General features: G+C 46.3%; 1 pseudogene; it reads left to right on the plus strand.

Moving 5' to 3' along the window:
* The first annotated feature begins 3,591 nt into the window (after positions 1 to 3,591).
* On the plus strand, positions 3,592 to 4,518 carry LOC102877448 (annotated as a pseudogene).
* The last annotated feature ends 1,308 nt before the right edge of the window (positions 4,519 to 5,826 follow it).

The following is a 5,826-nucleotide window of genomic DNA, read 5'->3' on the forward strand; positions in this document are numbered from 1 at the left end:
CAACAAACAACAAGCTTCTTCTGCATGCATCCAGGTGTAAAAAGTCTAACCTTTGGTTACTCCAATAAAGCTACAGTTAAAACAGAAAGGGAGACATTTTGGAGATCACCATGGAGAAGGAGTTGTGTTCCGAGATTTAGTCATATGCCAGAATCATGTGAAGATGGCAGACCACTTACACATGATAAGCAGAAACTCAGAAAACTGAAGAATGTTAAGTGACCAGTTAATTATCTCTACACACAACATTCCTGAATATGGTAGAGTGACAAACAAGTCCTTGGAACTACAGTACTTGTCTAAGAATTAAAAAAAAAAAAGTTGTTTTTCTTAACTTGCTATTTGAGAAGGCAAATAAGTATGAAGGGCTAAAGGCAATCTGGGCTCTTCTCCTTCCTGAGGAGTTGAGGCCCCTGATACCCTTCTTAAAGATTAAATTGTGCCTGTATTTTTTTTTCAGTCACCATTTCACTCCCCTTTTCAAAGTACCCTGGCATTGTGAGCTGGATCTCGCAGACTCCTTCCAAAAAAGAGGTGATCCAACAGAGTGGAAATTATTGAAAAATATCACTGATACCACACTCAAGCAAAATCTTGCTGAAGAGTATAAAAAATGACTGGAACAATACATTTACAGAGAACTACCAGACACACAAGCTGGGTTTTAGAAGAAGAGGTCATGGCACTATGGACAGATTGCCAATGTCAGATAGATCTTGGCTGAAAGCAGAGAGTACCAGAGGAAAGTCTATCCGTGTCTCATTGGCTAAGCAAAGGCATGTGACTGCGTAGATTATAATACATTGTGGCTAACCTTGAGAAGAATAAAGACCCCAGAATACTTAATTGTGCTCATGTGAAACCTATACTAGGACCGGGAGACAGCTGACAGAACAGAGCAAGGCCCAGAATACTTAATTGTGCTCATGTGAAACCTATACTAGGACCAGGAGACAGCTGACAGAACAGAGCAAGGAAACACTGCATGGTTCAAAATCAGGAAAGGAGCGCATCAGGGCTGCATTTTGTCTCCATACCTTTAAAATCTATATGCAGAACAGATCATTCTGGGAGGCTGGACTTAATGAGGAAGAATGTCACATCAGAATTGGAGGAAGACTCAACAATCTGTGTTATGCAGATGACACAATCTTGCTTGCTGAGACTGAGAAGGACCTGAAGCATTTGCTGCAGAAGGTCAAGGACTGCACTCTCCAATATGGACTGAAGCTCAACATAAAGAAGATACCAGTTCTCACCACTGGGCCAACAATATGGAGAAGAGATTGAGATTGTTAACAATTTTTCCTTGCCTGGTTCCACAACCAACACTCTTGGTATTAGCAGTCAGGAAATCAAAAGATGGAACTGCATTAGGAAAATCTGCTGTCAGTGACCTCTCCATGCTGAAGAGCAAGAATATCAGTCTGGAGACTAAAGTGAACCTGATCCAAGCAATAGTCTTTGCAATTACTTGTTATGCATCAGAAAGTTGGACAATGAATTATGATGACAGAAGAATTATTGATGTATTTGAGTTGTGGTGTTCGACAAGAGTATTGAACATACCATGGACGGCCAAGAGAACAAACTGGTTTGTCCTGGAAAGAGTGAAACCAGCTGCTCATTAGAAGCAAGGATTTTAAAGTTCCATCTCACATACTTTGGGCATATTGCCCAGAGGGACTGGTCCTTAGAGAAGGATTATCATCCTTGGAAGGGTGGAGGGCCAGTGCAGGAATAATGGGAGCAGGTGTGTCAGAGACAGTGAGATTGGCCCAGGATTGAGCAGGATTCCAAGCTATTGTGCATTGGGTCATTATGAGTCACAAGCAACTGGATGACACATAATAATAGCAACAAATAAAGATTGGGGGTAAGGTTATAAAAGCAGTAGGAAGAACAAACAGGTAGGAAGAATGAACGTAGGAGCAGTGATTATTGCTCTTGTTGTGTGCCATGAAACCAGAACTGTTTTTTAGCTGACCCTTCAGCAGGTTTTCAATGGCTGTAAATAGCAAGGGAGGAGATTGCCCATCTTTCTCCCGTGAAGCAGCTGGTAGATTTGGACCACCTGGCTTTGGGTGGGCAGCATAACTCCCAGCACACTGTTATTGGGTACCTTTAAGTTGACTCATAGCTGACCCTCCAGGGGGTTTTCAGAGGCAGTAGAGAGCTCTGATGACCTAGGGGTGAGAAGCTGTGCTCTCATCCTGAAGATAAACAGTTTGAACTACCAGCTGTACCATGGGAGAAGGATGAGCAATCTCCTCCCAAGCAATTGACTCTGAAGACCCACTGGAGGGTCAGCTATGGGTCAGTTCTGACTTGATGGTACGATAACAACAACAGAAAATTGCTCCGGAAGAGATTGTCAATGTCTCCTCCCTCTCTCCCCAAAGCAGCTGGTTGGTTCAAACCCTGTTCCTTTAAATTGGCAGCACAATTCTTTACTACTAGGCCAACATAATAATTCCTTTAGAACAATGAGCAAGTAGGAAGCATGAAAGTGACTTGACTCTCCTAGCTTTAGATTTCTAAAGAAATCTTGTCTTGATCTTGGCTGGTCCAGCCTTACCTGAATCTTGATCTTGGCTTGTCCGGGTCTTACTTGGGTAACTAAGCTGCACCTGGTTGTTGTTGTTAGGTGCCATCAAGGATGACTAGTAGTGATGCTGTGAACAACGGATCTGAACCCTGTCCTAACCTGTGCCATCCTCACACTTCCTGACACACTCAAACCCATTGCTGTAGTCAGTGTCAATGTACCTGGTTGAGGATCTTCCTTTCCTTTGCTGTCCCTCCACCTTTCCAAGAATGATGTCCCTCTCCTAACAACATGCCCAAAGTATGTGACAAGGAAACATCATCTCTTTGCTTCTAAGGAGCACTCTGGCTGTACCTTCTCCAAGATATATCTTGTCTGTTCTTTTGGCAATTCCCATGGAATATTCGGTATTCTTCTCCAAAGCTGATGGGGTGGTATTGATAAGTTCAGAATTCTCTACGTATGTATCAGTTATGGAACTGTAGTTATATAGTTATAAAATTGGCATCAGTTTTCTCCAACCTGAAACGCTAATCGCTTGACCCTAGAATTAGTGTCCTTTCTTTAATTTGTCTATCAGAAGAGAAGATGCATCTCCTAGATTAGCTGTTATCTCTTTGAAGCTGTTTTCCCCAATCATATGTAAATTGTAACTACTAATTTGCCTGTTTGCTGGGAAAGGGAGTAGTATCTGGGTGGGAATGATTTTCTTTCAGATATAGAAATTCTTTGATTTTACTAACAAAAGTTTATTATTAAGTAAGTTGGTGTCTCACCCTAGTATAAAAGCCCGATGACCTCTGCCAGTCTGGGAGCCAGTCTTTGAGGCCCACCAGCTGTCCTCCACAGATCTGTAGTAAAGTGCTTATGGATATGGCAATCAGTTTTATTGGCAGACTATGGAAAGAACCCCTTGAATTCAGTAACAACGTTACAGTCCAAAAGTGCTTTGATTCTTCTTCTGTCATCCTTATCCATTGTCCAGCTCTCACAAGCATACTAAAGTGACAATACAAGACGCTGCACTGCAATCCCAGAACTCCATGGTCAAGACAAACAAAATTCATGGAAAATCACCATTATCCAGGCCGTACAGCTGTAATTATGAGAATTGTGGAAAAGCTTATGCCAAGGGCTCCGACCTTGAGAGTCACCAGCGCAAACACACGGGTGAGAGTCTCTATCCATGTGTGTGGCAAGACTGTGACTGGAAATTCTCCCGTTCTGATGAACTTACATGCCATATGAAGATCCATACAAAATGTCGACCATTTGGAATTGCTGAGCGCTGGTCACCCTGCCCTGCCCTGCCCTATTCCCACTCCTACAAGATGAGTGCCAAATCCCAAGACCCTGCCACTGACGCCACCCAGGTGAGACTCTGGGGCCAGAGCTGGCCAGGCACGGACAGTTGGAGTTTGGTCTCGCGTCAGCACCAGAAGCTCCGGACCTTGCTCAACCTTCTGGAGAACAGTTATCTCCAGGAATTCTTCTCCCAAGATCCTTGTTTCATGATTGCAGATAAGTACCTCCTGGCCATGGTGTTGGTTTACTTCCGGCGTGCCGGTCTACCTCTCTGCGACTACACCCCCAGAAATTTCTTCCTGGCACTGTACCTTGCAAATGACATGGAGGAGGACCTACAGTACCCCAAGTGTGAGATTTTCCTGTGGGCACTTGGCAAAGACTGGCGCCATCGAGTGGTAGACTTCCTGCACCAAAGGGACAGGCTGTGGGCCCGCATGGGCTTCCGCGCCGCTGTCAGACATGAGAGCTGCGAAGAGATCATGGCGATGGAGCCCACTCACTGGGCCTGGACCCGAGAGCGGCATCCCCACCATGGAGCTGCTCAGAGGAGATGCCCAGTCACCTTGCCTCGGGGCCCTGGGCTCTCACCCCCCTACTGCTCCCTCTGTAGTGTACGCTGCAGCCACCACCAGCAGCTGCCCGGGTCTGTTTCATCTCAGTGACACTCTCTGAACCCCATGTAGCATCACCCCCATCTCCCAGTGACTGAGGAGCCCTGGAGTGGGAGATTCTTCATGGTCCATGCTCTCCAGCGGCACTTGGACGCAGGCACCTACACCATGCACAGGCCTCCACTGTGCCCTGGGCTCTACACCACCACTCAGGGCGAAGAGTGACCGCCAGCTTGCCTACTGCTGGGCCTCTTGGCATGAAGCAGTACACAGCTGGCATTGCAGCACCTTGAACTGGTTTCCATTCTTTCCTACCTTCCTTCCCTTTTCCCAATGCCCTGAGTTCATCTCCCCCAAATAAAAGCACTAGTACTTAAAAAAAAAAAAAAAAAAAAAAAAAAAAAAAGAGTCAGGAACACTTATTTCCTCAAACTGTGCACCTGGTGGGAAAGGAACTCCAGTTGGGATAAGGAAGGGGCGGGGCGGGGGCGGGGCCACGGACGCATCTCGCCTACTTAGGAGGGAAGAGCTCGGTTGACCTCAGGTTGACGGAGAGTGGGAGAGTGCTCACAGGTCTGTTGGGAGATCCTGGGTTCTTGGGCAGGAGTACTCACAGGCATCCGTGAGTACCTAGGTCTGTACTGCGCGGTGCTCATCGTAGTCTGAGTGGAAAGGAATGGAAAGGAAGACACTGTCTCCCTAATTCTGGAGCAACTTCCAGCACTCAGGTTTACCTCTGGGAGACTTGAATTGGTATGAAGGGTGATTTGGACCTCTGTCTGCTTTAGCCACATTTCGAACTCGACAACTAAAGGTCGTTTCTGGCACATAGAGAGGGGTGGGGTTCTTGGAATATTTATTAATAAGCTGACATCAGGTACTGGGGACTCACCCGAGGTGTCCACCATTTCAGAGCACATACACCTCATGCAGTGGGTGCTGGATGCACCCAGAGGGGAACAAAACATCAGGGTTCTTTTCCGCGGGGGAGTTTTCAGGCTGAGGTGCAGCCAGGGGCTCTAAACCGGCCTGCCCTTTGGCGAAAAAGAGTCCTGAAAGCGTGAGGGCAGCGATTGGAGGGAAAGGGTCATTTGGCCTGACTCAGGAGTGGAAAACTAGTGGGGCTGGAACTCCGTAGAGTTTAAGATTTGAAGCGGTCGTTAGAAATACTGTGGGTACCCAACCAAAGGGTTTGGGGTTGGTAGACTGGACTTTTTACAGTCAAATTACGGTCAGCATTTACCTTCTGCGGCTCCAGTTGGTTGTCTTGTATGGCCTCTTGGATGAAGAAAATGTGGGGAGCATTTGGCACCAATTCCACGCTCAACAATCATCCCTCCCCCTCCCATTTTTAATTCT

The sequence above is a fragment of the Elephantulus edwardii genome, unplaced genomic scaffold (genome assembly GCF_000299155.1).
Source record: "Elephantulus edwardii isolate Elephantulus edwardi_28Jun2011 unplaced genomic scaffold, EleEdw1.0 scaffold00184, whole genome shotgun sequence".
In the NCBI taxonomy this organism is placed as follows: Eukaryota; Metazoa; Chordata; class Mammalia; order Macroscelidea; family Macroscelididae; genus Elephantulus; species Elephantulus edwardii.